This window comes from Megalobrama amblycephala, linkage group LG7 (assembly GCF_018812025.1).
Source record: "Megalobrama amblycephala isolate DHTTF-2021 linkage group LG7, ASM1881202v1, whole genome shotgun sequence".
NCBI classification, from domain to species: Eukaryota; Metazoa; Chordata; class Actinopteri; order Cypriniformes; family Xenocyprididae; genus Megalobrama; species Megalobrama amblycephala.
The window spans coordinates 38091576-38118745 of record NC_063050.1 but is presented as its reverse complement, the minus strand read 5'-3'; the positions used below and the strand labels follow the sequence as shown (position 1 = coordinate 38118745).

General features: G+C 36.5%; 1 long non-coding RNA gene across 1 annotated transcript in view; it reads left to right on the top strand.

Moving 5' to 3' along the window:
* Positions 1-270: 270 nt before the first annotated feature.
* The window catches only part of LOC125272489, a 45835-nt gene continuing 18935 nt past the window's right edge, over positions 271-27170 (top strand). Inside the window, exons 1-2 of the long non-coding RNA XR_007185855.1 lie at positions 271-379; positions 450-620. This is a non-coding gene — a long non-coding RNA (uncharacterized LOC125272489). The remainder of the gene's footprint in view (positions 380-449; positions 621-27170) is intronic.

Here is a 27170-nt window from a genome sequence, read left to right as displayed (position 1 = left end):
GGAGTGCTCTCAGATACTGGATAATATGCTCTTCTGTTGCCTGAAAGCACTGCTGCTTTTAGGCTCAAAATTAGAGTGCTCAACTGCCAAACATGTATCCGTGGTCTCAGACCACCACAGAAACAGACTGGTTACATTTATGCGATCTCAAGAGCCTCTCTGCTGCTGGCCAACAAAACACTAGATGCCACAAAGGGGAGTGAAACTCATTTGAAACATCTTATTTTGTGTGTGTAGATGTGTCTCACTCTGTTCCTCTAGGAGCCCGGAGGGAAACGGCAGTTTGGACACACTGAACATATTCTCTTCGAATGCGAAACCTCTTTTAGATACGCAGAATTTGGCTCTGGCCACGAATTTTGAATTCCCATGGACAGTGGTAATTATGTTAAGTGGTATTTGTATCTGCGCTCCCTTTTTCTCTGCCTCTCACTGTCTCTCTCTCTCAGATGCACACACTTTTGCTGTGGAAAGGCTGTGCTGCAGGTGTTCGGGGGCCGACGGAGAGCTTGCAGAATGAATCAGAGGTTTATTAAACAGCAGCCAAAACCAGAGGAGAGGAGATGAGATGAGAAGCGAACAGAAATTGGGAAGACGAGATGAAAGAATCTGTAACGCAGGTTTGAAAGCTTTTGGCAGCTGCTTGTGACATTTGCATTAGCAGCCATTTTTCTTAGGGGGGTGGGGAGGGGGGTCCGAGAGAAATCAGGAAAAATAGAGATTAATAAAATGAATACATTTATTCCTGCAGCTGAAGATTTCTATATTTACATTACAAAAGGGTTTTCCATCAATTCTCATGTTTTCTGATGTAAACGTAGCATCCATCACTTGGCACAAATGAAAAATTCAACTTCATCTCAGCCAGAAGTTTGCAAATGAAATATTACTGCTGTGTCAGGGTATAACTACAGCCAAACATAAACACTTTTGGTAAACTAAAACTCCCAAATTGAGGGCAATGTTGGCATAATCACAAAGGGTGTAGTATGGGGCATCTAATTGAGTCTCGAAAGGAAAGAAAAGTTTACGTTTTTACATTTTGTGAAGAAAATGTGAGCTAGGATGTCTCAGTGATATTCTGGTCCTCAAATAAAACTTGTGTCCCTCCATTTGAGGTACGCAACAAAGTTTAATATTCGTTCAAACCCAATCCTAAGTATAAACAGTTATAATAGTAATGTTCATATTACCAAGCACCATTAATCATCCCATGCATAATGTATTCTGAACCTTGAGATGCCCTTTTGGAGGAGAAGCTTACAACAAAAAGCTCATGACCATAAAGAAGATAGATTCTTTTTAATGTCTCAGTTCTCCTTAAACTTCTTAACAAGCAGAGAATTGACATATTCATGATTTAGCTCTTTTAATGATAGCCGAAAGCACCTCTCAGCTCCAGTGCCACTGCCTGGGGGCTGTAGAGATCACTGTCAAGCCACTGTCTAAAAGAAGCCATACCATTTGTGCTGATAAGTGAGTGCATTGTGGATTTAGTCATTTAGCACACACTGTTATCCAAAGTGATTTGCGGTGGGGCAGTTAAAGGGCATTTCGTCTACTTCGCTCATAGAAACAACTGTGATGAAGCAGAATTTGAGCAGATATTAGTAACTTTCCCTTGACTACTGACTTCAGCCACTTTGGGAATCAACGTTTTTTTTCCTTTTCTTTATTTTGGTTAGCATCCAGCTGAAAAGTATATGTTGTAGGTCACATCCATCCATCCATCCATCCATCCTATAGGTTAGGTGCTGGTTTGGTGGCTACCATCTTGTGAACAACATGCTAATTTGACAACTAATTGGTTTCAGGTGTGTGTGTGTGTTTAGGTTTGGCTATACTTTCGATGGGCAAATGTTCTCATTTATATAGTGAAATATTATGACAACCATTTTACTGGTCCTAAAGAACGTTAAAAGGCTTCAAATTCCATTGTTTTCTCTTTCTTATGTAAATCTCATTTGTTTAAAAGACTTCTGGAAAACACGCGGATCTCAACATAACACCGACTGTTACGTAACAGTCGGGGTGTACGCCCCAATATTTGCATATGCCAGCCCATGTTCCCAACATTATGAAAGGCATTAGACAAGGGCAGCCAGTAACGTCTGGATCTGCACAGGTGAATCAACAGACTAGGTAATCAAGAACAACAGCGAAAAATGGCAGATGGAGCAATAATAACTGACATGATCCATGATAGCATGATATTTTTAGTGATATTTGTAAATTGTCTATCTAAATGTTTCGTTAGCATGTTGCTAATGTACTGTTAAATGAGGTTAAAGTTACCATCGTTTCTTACTGAATTCACGGAGACAAGAGCCGTCACTATTTTCATTTTTAAACACTTGCAGTCTGTATAATTCATAAACACAACTTCATTCTTTATAAATCTCTCCAACAGTGTAGCATTAGCCGTTAGCCATGGAGCACAGCCTCAAACTTATAGAGAATCAAATATAAACATCAAAAGAAATACTTTACTCACAGCATGCATACAGTATGCATGACGAACATCTTGTAAAGATCAATTTGAGGGTTATATTAGCTGTGTGAACTTTGTAAATGTGCTGTAATATAATCGAGAGCTCGTGTGGCAGGGAGCACGCAAATTAAAGGGGCGGCGCGCTGAAAAAAATCAGTGCATAGTTAATGATGCCCCAAAATAGGCAGTTAAAAAAATTCATTTAAAAAAATCTATGGGGTATTTTGAGCTGAAACTTCACAGACACATTCAGGGGACACCTTAGACTTATATTACATCTTGTGAAAAAGCATTCTTGGGCACCTTTAATAACTAGAATAGCACGTTAAATTGACCGCCTTAAAAATACAAAAGTGTACCATTTATAAAACAATTAATAACATGCATAATCTTGTTCTGGATGTGACCATTGTAAAATCTTAACACTCTGCCGATAAATTACATATTATGCCTGTGTTAATATGTAAAAAAAAAAGTAGTTTATAGTGGAAATATACTATAAATTTACCCGCTGTTCAGTGCATTGACCTCAGAACACGCAGTTTACTGCCTTATGGGCATGCACACGAATATTAACCGTCTGTCTCTCCCTCTATTTCCCTCGCTAGTCAATCTCTCTCCTCCTCATTCTCTCTGAGTCAGAGTTTTTTGGCATTTGATTAAACAGAATTACAAGCTCCCACCCTGGAGACTGTGAGCTTCAGCACATGCGTGTGTGTGTGTGTGTGCGCGCTCATGTGTACTCCACCCACACGGGTGATAACAGGTGGGAGGAGATTTCTGACTTTGATTTAGACTCTCTGTCTCTCTTTCTTTCTCTATCTTCTTTACATCTCTGGCTGCTAAGTTGAGAAGTGATGGGTAAAGCCAAGATGTCAGATTTGAAAGTATAACAGACTTTGAACATCTCTAAATAATCCCCACTCTCACCCCATGATTTTAAATCATGATCTTTAGGACCATCTTAATAGCATTGCTTTTTTTCATCACTTTTTGATATATATATGTAGGAGGTTATGTGGCATCATTAGGAACTGTCATGACATAACAATGGAAAGAGTATATTCATGAATTAACATTAACCAATAAGGGCAAATGTGTGAAAAAAAGATATTTATTCATTAATGACACCTACAGTAATTTAGAGTGTAATAGTATTAGTAATGTATTCAATTATGTTGTAAAGCGTTATAAAACCCTGGTGTAATATATAATATACATAGCTATAGCCTGACCAATCAGATTAAGTATTCTTTACATTATTATGGCTGTCCAGTAGATATGGCTGCAATTACTTCTATATATTACCAGCTTCCTGGATCAAAAAACAGTATAGACGTAACTACCTTCTATGTCTTATTTATTAGGCATATTATGGATAGCATATCACTATTTAAATTAGCAGTGTACACATATGTCCAGCACACACATAATTACCCTGAAACTAGTTGGAGAACTCTTTCTTTCTCCCTTCGATTGCCCCACTTTCTCCTGTGATTGTTCGATGTGATCATATTTTCTTTGCTCTAATTAATTCATCTACGCTTGACCCATTGACTGTGACATGATATTTCATGTTTATAAGCACACGCAGGCACAGGAGTTTATTGGGAACAGGTGAAAGCAGTTGTAATGACCCCATAAATAACTGAAAAATTATCGAGTGTTTCTAGTTGATCGTTTTTACCGAGCATACACTTCAACGCAACCCCAAATAAAAGCTGGACATGCTTAATGATGGCGCTCTTAAAAATATGTGAACAGACAAATGATCTTTATAAATAACTGCACGGAGAGGTAATACAAACTAGTAAAAAATTCTAATTTGTGCAGGAGTCACTGTGTTGTGTATGTATGTGTGTTATCATAATTAACAAGACAAGTAAATCACTGTGAAGTTTAAAACTTGAACATTAGTTGGTGTAGCACTTGACTAAATGACTCTCCACCTGTGTCATTCATCATGTCTGGGGAATGACTGGGCTTTAGGTAATAGTTTAACAGTGAGAATGTTCTTTGGATGGTATTTAATCACCAGTGTAGTTTTTGACTCATACGTGGGTGTTTCTTCAACTATGGGCACTTTTGCCCCTGAGGATTTCTGGAAAATAAACACTTTTCGCACTCTCACTACAGTAGTTTATTTAATTTGTCCTTTAACAATTTCCAACATACAGAGTATATACATATATCACAGGAGAATTCTGTGAATTTCCCCCTCTGAAGTAATGAATATTTCAACTACAATGTAATTTCCATCGCATCTCAAATAATATATTGTTTGCTCTCTGTGATGGAAAAGATATTTATAAGATTTTGGATTAAGATGGGTAGCTACTTTGTCTTGCTAGGTTTTTTTCAATGTTAGTAGGTTAGTTTTTTAAATGAAATTATTAATTTTATTTCATCAAGGATGTGTTAAATTGATCAAACTACTTTTATGTTATTACAAAAGATTTCTATGTCAAATTTAAGAATCTTTAAAAACGTATCAAGTTTTCCTCAAAAACATTAAGAGGCACAACTTTTTGCTCAATGTCACGTTTTTTTTTTGGTTTCACGTTCATGTTTTCATGTCTCTTATTTTAAAGTTTATTTATAGTTTCTTGTCATGTGATTCCCTATTCCATTCATGTGATCCACTCATGTGTTCTTGCCATGTGGTTCATTAGGGCTGCGTCTGAAAACTTAAGGCCCTGATATACTTCAAACAAAGTTCTTTTTCGTTCTTCGTTTAGGGGTAAAACGAAGTTCGAAATGCGTGACCAGCGATATACTGTAATCGAACATCTGAGGCCACCCACACTGCTGAGAGTGGCATTTAGATGAATATGTAAATATGTGCCATGCACTTTCTTCTCAGTAACAAAATAAACACAACAAAAATGAGAAAACAGCAAGCATTTTTTATAGAAAGCATAAAAAGCGTCTGCAAATTAGCACTCCAATTGTGTTTATTTATATAGCACTTTATTCAATAGATTGCTTAAAGGTGCCCAAGAATGCTTTTTCACAAGATGTAATATAAGTCTAAGGTGTCCCCCTGAATGTGTCTGTGAAGTTTCAGCTCAAAATACCCCATAGATTTTTTTTAATTAATTTTTTTAACTGCCTATTTTGGGGGCATCATTAACTATGCACTGATTTTTTCAGCGCGCCGCCCCTTTAATTCGCGTGCTCCCTGCCACACGAGCTCTCGATTATATTACAGCACATTTACAAAGTTCACACAGCTAATATAACCCTCAAATGGATCTTTACATGATGTTCGTCATGCATGCTATATGCATGCTTCGAATTATGTGAGTAAAGTATTTATTTTGATGTTTATATTTGATTCTCTATGAGTTTGAGGCTGTGCTCCGTGGCTAACGGCTAATGCTACACTGTTGGAGAGATTTATAAAGAATGAAGTTGTGTTTATGAATTATACAGACTGCAAGTGTTTAAAAATGAAAATAGCGACGGCTCTTGTCTCCGTGAATACAGTAAGAAACGATGGTAACTTTAACCACATTTAACAGTACATTAGCAACATGCTAACGAAACATTTAGATAGACAATTTACAAATATCACTAAAAATATCATGCTATCATGGATCATGTCAGTTATTATTGCTCCATCTGCCATTTTCGCTGTTGGTCTTGCTTACCTAGTCTGTTGATTCACCTGTGCAGATCCAGACGTTACTGGCTGCCCTTGTCTAATGCCTTTCATAATGTTGGGAACATGGGCTGGCATATGCAAATATTGGGGCGTACACCCCGACTGTTACATAATTATAGTTATGTTGAGATTCGCCTGTTTTCCGGAGGTCTTTTAAACAAATGAGATTTACATAAGAAAGAGAAAGCAATGGAGTTTGAAACACAATGTATGTCTTTTCCATGTACTGAACTCTTGTTATTCAACTATGCCAAGGTAAATTCAAATTTTGAATCTAGGGCACCTTTAAAGGCAAACAGATTTACAGTATCAAACATGAAAAACAGTTTCAGTGCCTCATTTTATCAGAAGCACAACTTTATTTTGTTCTATAAAGCGGCTATGCAGTGTGTTCATGTTTTCACCCGCAAAGCTCTTACCTCAACAAACTCATACACACGAAATGAGTCAGAGAAGAGTTCCACGCGAGTGAAGGCGGAGCTTCAGCGCACACCTCCTGTTACGTTATTGTCACTGACCAGTGGTAGTATGAAGGTGTTTTGCAGCTGGAGCGAACTTTTCCTGAAAGTTCGCTTTAGCAAGCCGTTTCGACCTTCCAAAAAGAACACAAAATGAACTTCGTTTTGGCCTGATTTTGTTCGAAATGACGTCACATGAGTTTGTTCTTCAATTTCGTTTGAAGTATATCTGGGCCTTTAGGCAGCTGACTTGTTCGTACTTCGTAGGCAGCATTTGCGCATGAAGGCACCTCACGAAACTGATTTTGGGCAGACTTTTGAGGCAGCATAATAGTTTAATAATCTAAAGGCAAAATAGAGTAAGCTTTGGTGGAAACTAAGGCTACATCCACACAAAGCCAGAGCTTTCCCTGTCCGATCTTTTTTTTTTTCTTGGTCTCAAGAAATATCTGCATACACAGACTACTACTGAAACCGACTCAAAACAATGTAGTATACATGCCAGATCAGTATGTGGCGCTGTAATTCTGCCACAGGGATACACTAAAAATGGAGGATAAGACTTGGAGCATGCGCATAAACCTTGCGCGCTGTTTACAAACCTTAGTAAAGCTTAGAAATAATGCTTTATTTTGGCTCAGTATCTTCTGCAGCACGAACAGTATTTAGTCCGCTATTGTTGTTGTTGTTGCTGTTTTGTGCTGTTAGCGGTGTCTGACTAGGGTCGATGCGTGGGGTGATGACATCGTTTCACAAAGTATATGGATAGGCTGTTCAAAAAATATTGATTTCACCTTCTGAAAACGCCGGATCCATCTGGACGAAACGCCTATATGATACAAAAGTCATGCGTTACAGCTAAACTCGTCTCCGTGTAGATGGGCGCTAAAGCTGCTTTTCCACCGTCGGGCTGAACGGTTTTTAGAATGGTAAGGAACAATTCCAGTTGTGTTTCCACTGGAGCCTGGTATGGCACGGCACGATTACAAACCGTTATCGACCTGGAATTCTTGGCACGGTTGTCTCATCGTGCTGGTAGAACCCGTGAAGTGACGTCACCACTCACAATTGCTCACGTGTCTGTCGCCTGGCTACCAGTTTCTCTGTATCTGGCTAAGCGCTCTATTTAAGCGACATAAACAAATTAATAATAAAATTAAAAGAAATATCTAATCATCTTCCATAATGCGGTTGTTATTTACATCTCATATCGTAAGTAAACCGTTACGTTACCAAGGCAACGACAGACGCTTTTATATTACATTCCAAAGAGCGGCCGTTAATCAGCCCCACAGTGGAAAATGAAACCATAACTGTAACAGCTGGTTCGGATCGGCACTTTTCGGCCCGATGGTGGAAAAGTGGCTTGAGTGAATATTTTCTCACCAAGAATGACTAAGAAGTGGAAAATCAAACCGCAACTTTCAGACGCCATCTTTATTTTTTAGCTTAACTGTCACAGAATGGAAAGCACAGGATTGTGGGAAATCAAAGGCAGGGATGGATACATCTATGCTGCCTTAAAAAATCGATCAGATGAAGGTATCTCAGAAGACAGGAAGTGGTTTGGACATGCCTGGATGCCTTCCTACCTTGGAATGCATCCTCTGAAGTCAGCAATTTTAAGCTTGCTGACACAAGCTAGGTGTGTTCAACTTGAAGTAGTGCTACGCAAACTCTGTTACACTCATTGATAATAATATGGAATGTTAATTAAGGGGGGACACTACAGGCAAAAACACTGTTTTTTCATGCATCTGTCAGTTTTGAGATTTTTGGCTTTTCATAAAGTGTTTTTTTTTTTTTTTTTTTGGACTGGTGGAAAGAAAACATCCAAAATACAATTTTAAGTGTATATTTTATAGCACTTTATCTATTTGCATCTGTAGATTTCAATTACAGTAAATATCTTTTCTCCTGCTCTGAGTCAGAAATCTCCACTTCAGCAAAACTTACATACACCAAACTTTACAGTTTTATTCATATCTATTTTCTGAAGGTTTTTACAGACGGATTTGTTGACATTCCAATACTATACTTTTGAATAAAAGTGTATGCTAACTACATACAATTAATTAATATTTTCACAATTTTGCATATGCATAACAGCATATTACAGCTTGATTGGAAATTACACTTTATAAAAATATTCTGTGATATTTACCTTTATCTTAAGCATGATCTTCACTGTTGTCTCCTTAGCTAACCAGTACACTTTACCAACATTGTTGTGAAGATCATGCTCCAAATGTGGGACTTTTTGTTAAAAAAGGGATATAAATATTTTTTTACACAGTAAACATTGAAATGGTTTGTTTGTGGTTCTCTTTGTTTAGATCAGGGTATAGGGAAATTGTTCCCTTCTGTGATGAAGCCAAAGGCGGCAATGGAAATGTCTGTTGAGTGCTGTTTTCTCCCCATAAGGCGATTAATAATACGGTTTCGTGGTTACTCCATCCATGTGTTTCATCCATGATTGCTTAATCACCTGTGGATTGTGGGGTTCAGAAAAACCTCCATATGCTGGCATTAGTTTATTTAACAACAAACAGATGCATTTATACTTTCTCAAAATGCATCTTATGTGCATTTCAAACCACCTCTGAGGTCCAGAATTCATTCTGGAGGACATTTACAATTTCAGTTTTCATGATCAGATAATTACCCAGTAAAAACATTAACCCACAGTTAGTGTAAAAATTCTCAGTCACATTAGCAGATGGGAAACAGGCCAGCTGAAAAGAACACTTTAAACGAGGCCGGGGTGGGTTGCTGATGATTTAACTGATCTCCAAGCCTGATCTGCCGAAAAGTTTCCAACATGCCTCTAAAACCAATCCAATCCCCCCAGGGTTATGAGAGGTATACTGTGCTTCTTATCACATGAGGTATCATAGTGCAAAGAAAGAGCTTCTGCCGGTGAATTCTGAAACAATATATTCTGACACCTTTTGACACACAGTAAATATACATGCGAACAGATTCGATCTAATACATCAAATGAACTGCCTACCCTTTCTCAAGATAAGGAGACACGTAGTAAAATTTTATGTCAGACAAGTTGAAAGGCAGACATTAAAACAGAAATCTCAATGCAGGGAATCTGAAGATTAAATGAAAGGTTAGTTTCTTTTTTTAATTTAAGACTTCCTTTAAAGAAGGAGATATATCGCACTGAAATATCACATTTTGTTACTGAATTATACCCAAATCCCAGTTTAATGTCCTGTAAATGTTGAACTTTGTCTTAATTGTCTCTCTTAAAGAAATGAAAATGCACACAAATGAGACTTGCACCTTGACATGCATGAGTTCCTACTGAGATTTATGACACTGAGATTTGTTCAGATCTTTTCTGAAACAAAGCATGTGTGAGATACAGGAGATTTTTTAACAGGAGACTCTATTCAGTTAAGGACAGGGGTGGTCATCGACCAGTGGTTGATATCTCAAACATAATTATAGCGCGTTGAATAATACAACCGCATTATGATTCATTAAATAAATAGAACTGAATGTCAGGGCTTTACTGAGTCATATGTAAACCTAGTATTTATATTTAAGCCTGTAAATTCATCTGAAACTCACGCACATGTTTATTATGTGTTAAAATTGTAATCTTAGTTCAAATAGAACATTATGTATTATTACAACTGTATACATTATTTAAATAAGCATGTATATATTGTCTAATGCCCAGGTGGCATAAGCAAAAGCAGGCTGTGTAGTTGACATGGAGATAATATTTTGCATTGATGCTAAATATTATCCCCGAACCTGCAGCTCCTGTCAAAAAACAACCAGACCGTTATTTCCGGCGTGACGATCGAGTCTGTCCCAAAAATACCTTTCAACGCGCCCTCGTGGACTCGCGCCAAGGGCCCTATAGGTCTGCACTACATGACGTCACCAAAGTGTGGACTCTGAGGAAGTCCACAAGTCCGGAGTGTACCATTTGGGACAGGGCCTTGTGCGCGAGCTCACAAATGTGTGTCATTTTTAATGTTGACTTGTATTGAATGCCAATAAGGCCACATTACAGACTATTTTTGTCATAAACTTTTTTGTGGCAGTTTTGTGCATTCGTATTTATTTTAAATGTGTTTATAGACTAATACCTTAAAGCCATTCTAGATATAGAAACAATATTTTTACTTTTTACCATGTAGTGAGGTGCCATGTGTGGTTCTACCTGCGGTGATCTAATTAGAGTACTTTTAATTTAAATAAGACTAGAGTTCAAACTCCGTAATAATATTTAAATTTCACCCTTTAAAAAAAAACAAGGTTAAGTTTTAGAGATATTATTTGTGTATTAAATTTGAATCTGTGTCCTATCTCAAACTACTCGTTTTCAAGAAACAAAACATGTAGGCCTAATATAAATTTTATATAATATATATTAATATATAAATAAATAGAAAAGGAACCGGCCCCCAGATGTGTCCACGACATCGAATCTGACCCCCTTTTAAAGTTTGGACACTCCTGGTTTAGGAGAAACAACAGAGATATTATGGCAATTTAATTTGCGATGATGACAGCTATAGAAGCCCTGCATTATTTTCTTTTTTTTCTTTTCATGATTACAGCTTAACCCTCTTGTGATCTCAGCATAACAAAAGTTATGCTTTTCAAATGCAGTTGCACATTACTTGTGTGAAAATAAGGTTGAGATTCTAAGAAAACAACTTTTGTTATGTCGAGATCACAAGAAAGTTGTTAACGTGAAAAAACAATGGAACAAAAATAACACTGCATAGCTTCCATATATAGCCATTTAATTCTCAATTATTATTTTATGGCATGACACCACAGGTATATAGAGTAAACCAGATATCACCATACCTCACCAGCTAATTTATTATATTCAGAATCGTGAATCACAAACAGTTTTAGTATTACAAGTTTTCTGAAATTAAAGTGAGGCATTTTCCAATTAAATATGCACTCATTTTTTTACATTTCCAGAACAGAAATCTGAACATTGAATAAAGCCAGGTTTAAAATTGTTTCATTTTTGTGAAACAGTGGAGTTGAATGTTTTTACAGTGGGGATTTTAGATATGTTTTTTTTTTTTTTTTTTTTTTTGTATCACTCCATAAATCAGAAAATATTGTCAACTGCAAGAAAAAAAAAACGTTTTTAGGAATAAAATGTATAAAATTAGGTGCATGATAAATGAACAAACCCTTTGGAAAAAATTTCAGATTATAGATAATTAAAGGTGCTGTATGTAAGTTTTCGACTGTACTAAAGCATAAAAATACCAGAAAATGCTTGCAGATATTTAGGAAACATGCTGAGTTCACATACTCGTTTCTCTGAAAACTAATGCTACAGCCAGTTATTTTATTTTTAAATGTGCGTTCCATGTCAGAATGTCTGTTTTTGTTTTGGTCTGTGCAAGGCCGCATTTTGCCAGTTTACCCAATAGTATTTTGCCACCCCAGGTTGCCAGTTGGCGGAAAACACATGCAGCAAATTGCAGCCATGGAGTCCAGTGAACAAACTGGGTTAGAGGCTCATCATTCTTACATACCACAGCTTTAAGTGCTATTGAGGTGCATGAGAAAAATCTCATTTTGAGAAAACAGCCTTTAAACATATGTATTGTAATTGAAATCTATGGAAGCTTGTAAAAATAACAAATAAAACATGTAATTGCGACTTATCTCACAATTCTGACTTTTTTTCTCATAATTGTAAGTTTACATCTCACGCTTCTGACTTCTTTTCTCAGAAATGTGAGATATAAACTCCCAATTCTGACTTTTTTTCTCGCAGCTCTGACTTTTTTCTTGCAATTGCAAGATATAAACTCGCAATTCTGACTTCTTTTCTGAGAATTGTGAGATATAAACTCGCAATGGTGTAAGTTTTGCATAAAGTCCAATTCTGAGGAAAAAAAGACTGACTTTTTTTTCTCAGAATTGCACGTTTATATCTCACAATTCTGAATTGCGACATAAAGATAACAATTGCGACAATAAACTTACAATTCTTGGAAAAAACTCACAGTTGTGAGTTTATATCTTGCAATTCTGACTTTATAACTCAATAAAATAAACATTTAAATGTGTATTTTGGATGCTTTCTTTCCACTAGTCTGAAATGCTTTGATAAGCCATGTTATGATAAGCCAAATAGCCCAAAATTTCAAAATTGACCAGTGTATGAAAAAAACGCTTTTGCCCCCCCCCGTAGGGTCTTGATTTAAACCGAATATAAGGACTTATTTGTAAGTAAAACTACAACTATAAAACAAGCAAGGCAAAATAAAATAAATTAAAATAAAATAAAAAAGCAACAATAAACAGCCTTGACTTCTTGAACCCCTGGTGTTCGAGACTTGATCTCACAGTGAAGTGTGATTGAGTGCAGCACAACAGTCACACTGCAGGTGAGATCTGCAATAAGTAAGGTATAGTCAATGCCCTCAGGTGAGCGCACCTGTCCTCCCACCTCAGACACAGAACTCTTCTGGTGCTAATTGAAACACTATATCAAGACAAGAATGCATTTCTAACCCAGTTTTCTCTCTCTGTGTTTCTTAAGGCAGCTCTGGGGAATTATGTGTATCACTTCTGTCTCTGAAATCCCAGCAGCCTTTTTCGTTTTCTCACTCTATAGTATCCTATGACGTTTACACTATAGAAAATGTAAAAGAAAGTAGCAAGAGTAATTTTAACTTCCATCTGTGGCGACAAAACATATGTCACTGGCATATGACAGATTAACACTTCTAAGTCAAAAGACTCAACAGAAGTTATGCGCCACATGCCGTCTTTAAATATCTGTTGAAGAATCGCATTTAACGTTAAAGCAGGTGTGAGACTCATGCTCTCATTTTCATTTGAACAAAATTCTGATTTAGAGTAGTAGTTTGAAATCCAGGGATAGACATGTTCATGTGCCAAGTATTTGGGATGCCATTGGAAATTATTTATCTGTTTCTTGATGCTAATGCCAAATGGACACTCTTTCTAATTAGCGGTGTCGGCTATCCCGCTGCCAAGACAATAACCCATACAGAAGAGCTAAATGACTTTCAGCATGGCACCTCCATAGTATGCCACTTTTCCAACAAGTAATTTTGTTACATTTCTGCCTTGCCAGAGCTGCCTGGGTCAACCGTAAGTGCAGTTATTGAGAATTGGACACATCTACAAGCAGCAACAGCTGTGAAGTATTAGGCCGCATTAGCTTACAGAACGGACAAATCATGGCTCGGGTTCTGGAAATGGGATTCCAGTGGAATATCACCATGAACCATTGAATGATTTGGCTGGAGTGTTTCGTAAAACATAAAACATTCTCTAAAGTATGGTTTTCTGGCACACAAATGAAGGTTTGCAATTACCAGGAGATGCTCATCGCCCAAATGTGGTGTGCCAACTGTCAAACTTTGTTGATGATGAATAATGGACTTTTTTTTCCTGCATAGTCGGGCAGGGCTCTTAGCATCATTTCAAATTCCCAGTATTGTGGAAGCTTTTTTTTTTTTTTTTTTTTTAGATGATTCGTTCTTGTTTCAGCATGGTAATGATCAAGTTCACAGGTCTTTATAGAATATGGATAGTTAAAATTAGCGAGAGAAAGCCTGACTGGCCTGGTGGGAGCCGTGACCTCAACCCAATCGACCACATGTTGGATGAATTGGAGCTCAAAATGGCAAGCTAGCTATAATTGGCCAACATCATCGCTTTGATATGATCTTCTGGTTCAGTGAAGGTCGTGGTTTTATATAGCATGGTAAAGATATTCTTTGAGCTGCCATCTACTTATAAATCAATAGTTCTCAACCAGGGTGGCAGTGTCCATTAGTGGGCCTCAGCAAACTCAAGATAAATTATTTAAATAAGACAATATATTTGTAATGTCTGTTCTTGGTTTGAGTTTTGTTTGATTTGTTATTTTGTTAGTTTTGCATTGTTCAGTTTTCTTTGGCTTTGTTCATCTATTACAATAGTTTTTGATTTTTTCCTTATGTGTCACACCTTGAGTCTCGCTTTGCCAGACCTTCAAACTGACGGCAGAAGGGCTGGACTCCTGCAGCTTTCATTGGCCAAGGACAGCCTAGAGGCTGTCTGACTGACATGTAAAGCAACCAATCATAGTTTGTTTTGTTCTGTGTCAATTTTAGGGGTTTGAAAATGTAATGTCGATGTCCCTATAACAGACCAATGTGTAAAACTCTTAGAAGTATATTAAAGAGTATATGCCACAAACTTTACATACTTGACATACTTTAAAAATCCAGCATTAAAATAAGCCTGAACAACTAAAAATCAAGATATGTCTTACTTGAATTCACATCTTAACAAGAGTCTTGAAAAACCTGGATATAAAAAGAAGCCTAATTTTCAAAGTGTGATTTCTAATCCCGGGCTTTGGAGTCAAAAAGGTTGAGATCCATTGTCATAAATGACTTTTCTCCCATGTGTTTGCAAGAATATTTCAAGTAAATGTCATATTCAGCTTCTTAACTTTGAAAATGTAGCCTGAGTGTTTTATTTGACTAGATTTCGTTTCATTTCTTCATTTTTTTGATCCAACTGTTCTGTTTTCATCCATTTAGGCCCTAAATATATATTTATCTAACTATTCATGTATCCTTTTCATCAGTCCAGTCCTCTCCCTTTTTTCCCCGTTTTTGTATGTTAGTTTTGTGTGTTGTTGCCAAATGGATGCACATCTCCACTCCTCATTGTCTTGACCTGGCAATGAGTGCTTCTGCCTGGCTTCAGTATCTATCCATTTATATGGCTTCTCTTTGTCTGATAATAAAGAGTCACGCCAACAGAAGCACTCTGAAAGGCACATAACAGTGATTACCAAAAGAGGTTGTAAAGGGAAGAAAAAAGGTAAGTAAACACATGAAATGCAGTTTTGAAGGGCACCGCTGATCCACTATTTTCTTTGATATGACTAATGTTATATATTCTCTTTGGCCTCATTGTTTTCTGTCATACTTTTGTTGCAATATCTAGCAGATGTTGACGTTGAATTATTTCTAAATATATAAATATTGCTCTTTATGTATAATTGCCATATCTGCAACTTATCCAGTGGCTTTCACAATTAACATGAAATCAAAATGACCTTATGACCCTGTTTACTTTCATACTAATGTTGCACAAAAAGCATATATTGGTTATCGGCCAGTATTATTATTATTATTATTTTAGACCCTCCCTATGGTGAAAATCAAATTTTAATGTTGTTTATATGTCTATGTGGTGTTTTTAATATACTTCAAGACAAACCATGTGCAAATTCATGTCAACACCTTTGCTGAGTATTTTCTTCTTAAAACTGCAGTAAAAAGATTTGAAATCACTGGTGTCTGTGACGTCACAAACTACCTTCACGTCAACGTGCCGGCGGGCTTTAGCATATCATTAACAGCAAACTAGCAGGGGAGTCTCGAGAGAAGCCAGGTTATCCCGGTATATTTTTCTGTTCATATGAAAAATTGTGATTTAGCAATATGGCGGGTGTATGTTACGTTGTTATGATGAACTATATGCCTTTCTCCACTGATGTTCTAAGAAAGTTGTTAAAGCGTTTGTAAGGAAACTGATTGTTAGAAGGCAGCTGTCTGACATGATGAATGGGAACATGGTTTGTGTAACATTAGCAACATATTATTAGCTGTTTGATAACATAGTCAAGCAAAAGGCTAATCATATTAATTACCGTTATGTGTCCAATGTTGTAAAGATTCGTTACCATTGTGCAGCGTTTACCTCAGTAAGTTGACTGAGTGGATCTCTGAGCTGGCGTGAGCGAGTGGAGGCGGGGCTGATTTGCATATTTATTAATCTGCGTATATTAAATGAGGCAAGGGTGCAGAGTTACATTCAAGCTATTTTAAGGCATAAAGTTTTTTTCACAGGAAAAAAAAAAGTTTAAATATGTAATTTTGGTGATCAAAGATGAGTTTTAAGGGATAAAATTACTGACTACAGGGGGATTTATTTATTATCAGAAAACGATGAATACTTCATAAATGCTTTTTTCCCCCTATTTTTACATTTAGCCTATAGATTATCTTCTCACTTACTTAAAAAAAAAAAAAAAAATATCAAACATCAAACATCATAGTGCCTAAATTCAATTGTTACATTTAATACAATTGATTTTGGTTTTAAATGTTTTATTTTTATTGCATTTAGACAACATAGTAAATGTAACAATGAGCTGTAGCTTAAAGGGATAGTTCACCCAAAAATGAAAATTTGATGTTTATCTGCTTACCCCCAGCGCATCCAAGATGTAGGTGTCTTTGTTTCTTCAGTAGAACACAAATGATGATTTTTAACTGCAACCGCTGCCGTCTGTCAGTGGTATAATGCAAGTCAGCGGGAACTTGGACTATAAGAGTAAATAAAACACGACAGACAAATCCAAATTAAACCCTGCGGCTCGTGACGACACATTGATGTCCTAAGACACGAAACGATCGGTTTGTGCGAGAAACCGAACAGTATTTATATAATTGTTTACCTCTAATACACCACTATGTCCAACTGCATTCATCACTCGATTTGTTTGGTCTGATCGCGCTCTGACAGCGGCAGTGATGTCTCGCGCATATACTTCAATGAGAGCGAGACATCACTGCCGTTGTCAGAGCGCGATCAGACCAAACAAATCGAGTGATGAATGCACTGACAGACGGCAGCGGTTGCAGTTAAAAATCACCATTTGTGTTCTACTGAAGAAACAAAGACACCTACATCTTGGATGCTCTGGGGGTAAGCAGATAAACATCAAATTTTCATTTTTGGGTGAACTATCCCTTTAATCCAAAGATGATGCAGATCGAATGATCAAGAATTACTTTAATAAACACAGACGATAACACAACTACCATATTTTATCATGAGATAATGAACAGAAGGAACAGAGTGATTAAATACGCAGATGGAGATCATTAATGGAACAGGAAACAGGTGACAACTAATTAGAAACCATGACAACTAATAGTGAACTACAACTCAGGTAAATGGTGGCAATGAAAACTGTGACTAGAAACAAAATTAAACAGAACAGGACAATGAAACAGAACATGGCTATGTTCACACTGTCAGTCTAAATTCAATTATTTGTATATCTGATTGGAATCTGAACAAAATTATTGTTTCCTATAACAATGTCTGACATATTTACGTTTTACCTGGCACGGAAGTAACATAAACCACACGAAATCCGAAACGGATCTCCAGAAATGCGATTTGAATAGGATTTCAAACAACATATGAATGTATATGAATTCCAATTAATTCCTTATGGACAAAATCAAGCCCTAATATCTAATCCAAGGTAGAATTTTTTAGCTATGTTGGATAAACTTAACTGCATTTCTGTTTAAAAATGCCTGAAACAGAGATTTAGAAAACTTTAGCATATTGTTTCTGACTGTGGCCTGGTTTCAGGCTATTTTTTATTAGAGCCGGTGTCATTTCTTTCATAAGACCAGGCAACTCTGTTGAACTGCTACCCGATGTGTCTGTCTGCCTTCCACAATAAAAGGATGTGTGAGAATCTTCCCTCCGGTGCTATGTATCGATTTTACACGTAAGGATCGTGTACTGTTCTTCAACATTCTGTTTGAGCCAAAATGGCTGTTTGTTTGTCAAAAACAGGGCAAAGTTATATAGAGGGGGTCAACTGACACAGTTGTGTTTTTGAAGCTTTACTTCTGCAGCTGTAGATGGATTGTGCTTCGGGGACCTGGCAGCGTTCACAGGATAAATGAGCGTCTTTGTGAAGTTTCAAGGAAAGGTCCTCAATAAATCCTTTGCAAAATGATGATGCTTGTGGATTTGTTCTCCTTACCTTCCTTGTTCCCCTCAGTTTAAAATCTATCAAGAGACTGTCTCAATGCTTTATTGACAGAAAGTCTCTGGCTCTGGGGATTATGCCCCATTCATGCGGTGGTCAATAGTCCGAAAGGGTTTTCTTGTTTACAGGTTAGTATACAACACACTGTTTTGTTCCTTTTGTGTTGACTGTAATCTTTGAATGTCTGGAAATTGAAGGTTGTTTTGTGCACGGAGAAGTACGTCGCTGACTTTATTGAATCGCAACATAAAACCTTTAAATTCTCTCTGTCTCTTTCAAAGCTCATTTGTAGACAGTTTTACACTATGTGCCAACTGAATTTGCATGAAAATACAGTTAAAGCCTGCAGTGCCAGCTAATGCCACAGATTCCTCTCCCACTCTGTCCTGACTGGTTTTTAGCTTCTCAACTCTGACTGAATGTGTTCCTAAGTAGGACAGAAACATGTTTTTGTACAACTCAGTGTGCTGTAAGCCCTTAAAATCATCCTACACCAATATTTGCTAGCACGTTCAAGGTCCAATTGTTGAAATGCTGAACCTTAGTGTGCGTGGGGGCGATTTATAACCTTTTCTCTTTCAACTAGTTCATTTGGCTTGAGAGTGCCAATGTTTTAGTGTAGGAGTTTGTTTGGGCATGTTAAGCAAATGCATGGGGCTTTAAAATTTGCTTTTTCAACATTGCGTCCCTTGAGAAAGACAATAGCTGGCATATAGCTGGCATAACTCATAACTGAGGGAGCATATTGGAATTCTTATGGCAGAACAAAAGTTCCATCAAGCTCCATCTGAGGAGCATCCAATGTTTGCTCTCGCTGAAGTCCTTCCCAATTACTTCCATCATATTTAGCTATAAATTAGCAACACTTTTTGCTTTCTCTCTCTTTCATCTTGGGTGGTATTGACTCGCAACTCTCCGATCTGTTCATTGTGGCATGATATTAGGTGATTAAGAATCAGCGTCTCAGAGATTCCGCCGAATGAAACGAATTTTATCGCCCCTCACCTGAGGTGAATATTGAAGAGTCTGTGCGGCATTTATATTCAAAACAATTTTACAATCTGGAGGATCTATAATAAACAAGGAAACAAATACACAACTAAACAAAGCAGACAGAAATAATAGAAGCACCTCAGGAAAGCGGGGACCCCTGGTGACACAAACTAATCTACTAACCAGAAGTGCTCTGAGCTCCAGTGATTATACCACACACATACACACACTCTGGCTGTGTTTAAATGGAAGCTCACAAATCCTTCTGCGATTGATATAACAAATTCTTTTTATGAGTCCGGTCAGTGCTCAGTCTGACCTTGTGGGTCATAACAAATGTTATACATCATAAATTAAAAGCCTGCTAAATTATATTTAGATTTTTAAGGTGCATTTCCTGTGGCACTAAACCAACTCCAGCAAGCCTTCCACACTAACTCAAAATGACAAACGTACTACTCTGACTGCAAATACTCCATATAACAAAATGTCAGCGCCCTGTTCCTGACCGTAAATGCTGAATATGGTTCAGTGTCATGACAACATATCCAGGTCACCCCAGTATTATTTATTTATTTTCTTTCACAGCAATTAAGCACATTTTCCCCAATAAGTCCTTTTTTATTGATTGATTTTTTTTGGTAACACTACTTAAAGCATTCTTTATGTATAATGCATTATAAAGGTATTCATAGTGTATGTTATAATGCATTATATCTTTTTTTATATTTGCAGATTATTGTTACATCTGAAATTGATTTTTTGTCATGTGTTTTAATGCATTATACTTTCTAAAGGTGTGTTCAATGAATAGTTAAGTGGTTGTAATTATTCACGTCAACATACATTATAAGGTGATAATTAATGCATTACAAGTACTTTTGTAATGTATTATATATAAAGGCTTTAAAGGATTAGTTCACTTTCAAATTAAAATGTCCTGATAATTTACTCACCCCCATGTCATCCAAGATGTTCATGTCTTTCTTTCTTCAGTTGAAAAGAAATTAAGGTTTTTGATGAAAACATTCCAGGATTTTCCTCCATATAGTGGACTTCAATAGAGCCCAAACGGTTGAAGGTCAAAATTACAGTTTCAGTGCAGCTTCAAAGCATTCTACGTGATCCCAGATGAGAAATAAGGATCTTATCTAGAGAAACCATTGCTCATTTTCTAAAAAATTTTTTAAAAATGTATACGTTTTAACCATAAATGCTCATCTTGAACTAGCTCTCTTCTTCTCTATTAGAATTCCAGCAGTGTAGACACTGCTAAGTGTATTACTGCCCTTTACAGGTCAAAGTTTGAACTAATTGTTATACAATATGCTAGTGCAAGTATATATGACAATTTAGTTCAATCTTTGACCTGTGGAGGGCAACAATACACTTAGCAGTGTCTACACTGCTGGAATTCAAATAGAGAAGAAGAAGAGAGCTAGTTCAAGATGAGCATTTATGGTTAAAATGTATAAAAATTTTTTTTTTTTTTTTTTTTTTAGAAAATGAGCGATGGTTTTTCTAGATAAGACCCTTATTTCTCATCTGGGATCGCTGTAAACTGTAATTTTGACCTTCAACCGTTTGGGCTCCATTGAAGTCCACTATATGGAGAAAAATCCTGGAATCTGGTTTTCATCAAAAACCTTAATTTATTTTCGACTGAAGAAAGAAAGACATAGACATCTTGGATAACATGGGGGTGAGTAAATTATCAGGAAATTTTAATTTGATAGAGAACTAATCCTTTAATTAAAGTGTTACTGATTTTTTTATTCACATAATTCACAGTTATTCTCATTAGACATTTTATTGTTTAATGTATTACAGTAAAAATCTTTGCAAAAATCAGACATTTTTATTTAAATAAGCATACATTTAAGGTGGTACAACATATTTAACGATAAATATGAGTGTTTATGAATATTGATATTCAGTTTTTAGTCTTTCTTTAAACATTGCATTACAGTAAATTATACATTTCAGAATGAGAAAGTATTAAAAGTCATAAATACTTTTAAAACTAAATATTTGTCATTTATTTGTTGTAGTTTTGCGATATTCACATATAGAAAATTAAACTTGATTATAGACTGTTTTGGTCAATGGTTTGATAAAGGTTATTTGGTTGATAGGCCAAAATAACACGTCTTATCTTATATATGACTTCGGATCAGATCAGATGGGTACAGAGAAAACTCAAAATTAAAAAACAAACCAACAAAAAAAATCACCATTTGATGTAAATATTGTGCTACTCTGATCTGGGCGAGCGAGAGTTTTTTTTCCCTCACATTTGCAATTTTGACTTTATAACTTGCGATTTTGACTTTATATCACGCAATTCTGACTTTTATAACTTGCAATTGTGAGTTTATATCTCGCAATTCTGAGAAAAAAGTCAGACTTTTGAGATATAAACTCGCAATTGTGACACAAAAAGACAGAATTGTGAGATAAAAAGTTATAATTACTCTTTTTATTTCATGGCGCAAACAAGCTTCCATATTAATTGATTTTTTGTCATGTTTTAATGCATATACTTTCTAAAGGAGTGTTCAGTAAATAGGTAAGTATTATAATGTATTATAACTGTGGTTACAATTATTAAAGACAACACTGGAGTGCATTACAAGGCATAATTAATGCACTATTCTCATTAGACATTTTATTGTTTAATGTATTACAGTAAAAATCTTTGCAAAAATCAGACATTTTCATTTAAATAAAAAGTATTTATAAATATTGATATCCATAAACAGTTTTTTACTCTTTACATTGCATTAAGGGGGTGAGGGGTTATTTAGTTGATAGGTCAAAATAAGACATCTTAAATCTGACATCAGATCAAATGGGTGCAGAGAAAACTCAAAAGTATAAAAACAAGGCAAATCACAATTCGTTGGAAATATTGTGCTACTCTGATCTAGGTGAGTGAGAATGAGGAGGGTGAAGCTATCACATAGAAGCCCAATCTCTGAGGAGCTATAGGAAGTGAGAAGAGAAAAGGAAATGTGAATGTGAAGGAGAGAGAGAGGAGGTGGAATCATTCGACTTTGTTCTTATATTAATTAAATCCACCCAAAGTACCTCTGACGATGGGAGAGTGTCAAGACACAAGCCCCCTAGAGGCTTCTCTCCCTCTTTGACAGGAGGTGCATATTCCACCCCTGAACATTCAAAAGTCTTTCTGCACCTTGGCCCTCATTATGGTCTTTCTTTTTTCAGCACTCTTTTAACTTTCATCCCTTCCTTCCTCTTATCTGCTAAGGTTGAATAGCTTCAGAACTTTGAAAAGAGAGTGGGACTTCCACTCCTGGGCAATCCCTCTTGTTTTGCCCCCTTTTTAATGTGTGTCTCTTGTCGTCCCCGTCTGTTTTTTTTTTCTCCTTCTTGCTCGTCACAATTGAAATGGATTACATCTTCAAACAGGGCTCAATCAAGCATCAAATCAAGCCAGTCTGTTCCCGTATGATCAACTCTCTTCCTGCGTCTTACCCCAATGGCCACGATGCTCCTTGAATGTGAAATCGACTTCCATGCTCTCTTCTCCTCTCCTGTACATGTGCAGTAGCCTATTTAAGAGGTTAAAACCATTTATCAGACATACTTTATTTTTCAAACACTAAGGCCAGTAAAATAATTGGCCCATATTTATCCATATTTAAACAGTCGGACAGACTGTGATGAAATTTGTGGTAATTAATCCAGAGTTCATTAATTGCATTTGCCGGAGCCATGACTCAATATGGTATTATACTCAAACTGGAGTGCTAGTTGGACTAATAACTTGGTGCCTTTGCATGATAAAAATCGCTAATTGTGTTTTCTCCCTCTAAAGACTAAGAGAATGCATCATAAACAATATTAGACTGCATTTTAAGTACAGTTTTGGCCAAACTATAAGGAAACAGTGCATGTATCATTTGAGAGAGTGCAATCCCAGAATATGAGGTTAAAAACATGTGCAATAAATTATTACTGATAAAAATCAATCAGCTAAAGGACTATTTTACCCAAAACTCGCAACGCAACTCATTGGAAAAACATCCAAATCTCTAAAAACGTACCTATGTACATACAATTCATGACAGTTTCCAGCTGAAATGAACAATAGTGGCAGTAAAATACAAATAACTTTTATTCTTTTCCACGCAAATTATGATTACAGGGTCAGATAATCAATTAATAAAGACTTATTTTTGCGCAGTTCCATGTACAATACTACGTTACGACCTCAAAATGCTTTTTACCATAGTGCATGATTTGTAAACTGATACATTTTGATGTTTTCATCACATTGCATCTTCATGTGCATGGCTTTTCTGACATAGTAAATTTGTTCGGTAGCCCATCTGGTGCATTATTGCTCTTGCGATGTGGAGTGCTTGGGTATGAGTCCCGTAAACCGTGTCATAATAAAACAGCTCAAAGACTTGAATGGTGTAGTTTCTTCAGCAAATATGTACTTATCTCATATTTGCTTTTGTAAACACTATCAGTTTGTTTAGGGTAGGGATTCGAGTTGATGGTAATTTATTTTCAAACGCGACAGAGCATTAACCTTTTAGTGCCACTCAACAGGCATTTCATTTCCAAACTGCCACGATACGTACAACCAACCAAGTGCCACTCACTGGATATTTTACATTAAAAGTTCTGAGAAGCATTAAAGAAGCATAGTGGAAATGATACAACAGGTAGCCTACATTTTTTCCAATGAGCCTGGGTTAAAAATTTGTGCATGTTATGTATTTTATGCTTGTTAACTCTTTCCCCGCCACTGATGTTATTTTCTGTCATTTATGAGACAACACTTCCCCGACATTGACAGAATTTTCTTGCTTTCCATGTTTTCACTGTTATGGTGTAGGGAGCGCTATAACACAACTTCTAAAAGAGTATAGAATCTCCAAAGCAAAAGTAGTCTTTGAGAAAAAAACATTTTTGTTCAAAATGTTCCTTTTAAAAAAAAATGAAACTAAAGCCCTGGGTGTACTTGTACTGGGTTTTTTTTACGCGTACGCTATAGTATGTGCACAGTCGAACGCATATCCTTGCAAAGTATGCTTCATTTGATTCATACACATACACAGGCGTTCGACGCATGCGCAGTTTTGAACAATTTCTCGCCACGAGTTATAACCCATGTAAACATATTTGTATTCTTTTATGCTTGAATTTTGCAAATGAGGGTACTTTCTAACCTCTTCACAGAATCGCTCGTCTATATAGGCCTCCACGGTCGCTGTAGCTTGCATGCATTCCGGTCTGTTCTGTATATGCAGGTTTTCTTTGACTATCTTGTGCATTGATGCCCCCAGGGCATGGTTGTCACCTTGTGGATAAATTAATTACTGCAAAAAAAATTATGATGAAATTTGTGTTACGCGCATAGTACGCTGACCCTCGCGTATGCATACAAAATGAACTATACTTTGGGCTTTACCCACATTCAAGTGTTGATAAAAAAAGAATGCATGACGCTAGAATAAAACAGGATTTTTCAGAGATTTTTCAGCAGAGGCTCTATTCTTTCTTTTGATATACTGCATGTTCAGGTATTCATAGAACAAAATATTCTGGGGGCCATGAAAGTTTTCTGAAAATTATCAAAAATGCTGGAGGTGGCTGTCAAAATGCTGGTGGGGAAAGAGTTAGAGTATTTTGTTGTTAGCTTAGCAACATGCTAATGTCAACCTCTATATGAATCAATTGTTTGTTGAGTCCTGTGTGCTTCATGCAAAAAGCAGTATTTGTAGAGTGTTGATCATTGTAGATAATTCAAAATCAATGATTTATGAGGTTCCATTGAGTTTTCGGAAGCTACTTTACCTAGAAATATTACACAGCAAGGCAGCTCTAGGCTTTGGAATTGGGATAAGTAACATTTAACGTGTAAAGAATAGAACTGATTTCACCTTATCCACCTTATTACCTATAGCGGCTATTACAGAAAAGGAAGTCTTGCACATTTACAAGAAATAGAATAGAATAGAATAGAATAGAATAGAATAGAATAGAATAGAATAGAATAGAATAGAATAGAATAGAATAGAGGAAGATTTAGTCTCCATCTGGTCTTGTCTTTCACCAGGAAAAAAAGGGATGGCTCCTCAGAGATTTCTGAAGGACCAGAGGGAGAGAGTAACAAATACATCTGACAGACCCTAAATCTTCTTTACGTTACACTTTTAAACCCTCCCCCTTCAGTTAATGGAAAAAAAGAGTAAACAAGTTAGAGAAATGGTGAGTGAGACAGAAAAAGAGAGAGACCTTTCTGAATAGGCATGTAGTCGTACCAATGGCTGATGACACTTTAATGAGAGAAATCTGCTTTTAGAAAAGCTTGAACTCTTCCTGTTTATTTAGCTGAACCCAGAACAACCTTCCTTATCCCTCTGAGTGTTCCTGCAAAATGAGGTGGGGAAAGTAACAGATGGTTCCTCCATATTTTTTTCACAAATACAGCTACAGACCAAGAGACATTTCTGAAAACCCATTTGAGTGTAGTATACAACACCAGAGAGATTAAAAGCCGAATCAGCCTGCTTCACTGTGCTCGAAACAGAGCACGCAGTCCTGCAGATGTCATGTTGTTTTCGGATCAGCTACGGAAGAATAAAATGATCCCAGACAGAGAGGATAGACTGTTCCTCAAGCTCCGAACCCTGACACATCTCTCCCGTCCTCGCACCCCATCTACAGTGTGAGTGAGCAACACAACAAGACTAAAATGCTTCTGTTATAATCAATAAAGCTCTGTTCCAAAACCTAGTGAGCTGCATCACAATTGAAACAGAACTATGCTTAATAGACCTCATAAATAACATTTCTTACATTTCTATCTATCTATCTATCTATCTATCTATCTATCTATCTATCTATCTATCTATCTATCTATCTATCTATCTATCTATCTATCTATCTATCTATCTATCTATCTATCTATCTATCTATCTATCTATCTAAAGGGGTAATATATAAGAAGCATAAAAATGCATAGCATGCGTAAATATTGGGCAAAACCCAGACAACGTTTCCTTAGAATTAACTCTTTTAATGGACACTTTACTGCATTTAAAATCACAATGTAATGGATTTAGCGAAATATCATTTCTTGCGCATTTTGACGATCCAAAGGAAACCAAAATATTCAAATATAAGTATATATGTAGGACAGGGACTTGATTCTATCCACTGATTGTTGATTGGATGGAGGCAGATATGAACATGAACTTGTAGTTGATTGTAAGAAAGGGGCAGGGTTTTAGTGAACTAAATGATTGGAGAAGTCTGTCATCTCACTGGAAGATCAATTTGACATTTTGATTAAAAATTATGAAATCAATTTAAAGAAATGCAACATGCATGGAAGAATTGTTCCCTGTTATTCACTATTGTATCCTAAACTCGGCATGAAACAGAAGTTGCGATTGTCTTTTCTTCCCAATTGTGATATATATAATCGAGTGAAACGGCTTCTCAAATAAGGACAAATTAAGGACTGGACTTTGTCCCTCAGGAATTGATTGGACTGTTGAATCGTTATGGTGATCTCATGTGAGTGACAGGTTGTCCCGCCCTCGTGCCAGTAAACACGTCATCAGAGAAGACAAGAGATGTCATCGCAAGAGGGAGGGGAAATTATTTTGATTAAAGATTAAGAGGGCACATTCATTTTTACAAAATAATGATCTGCACAGA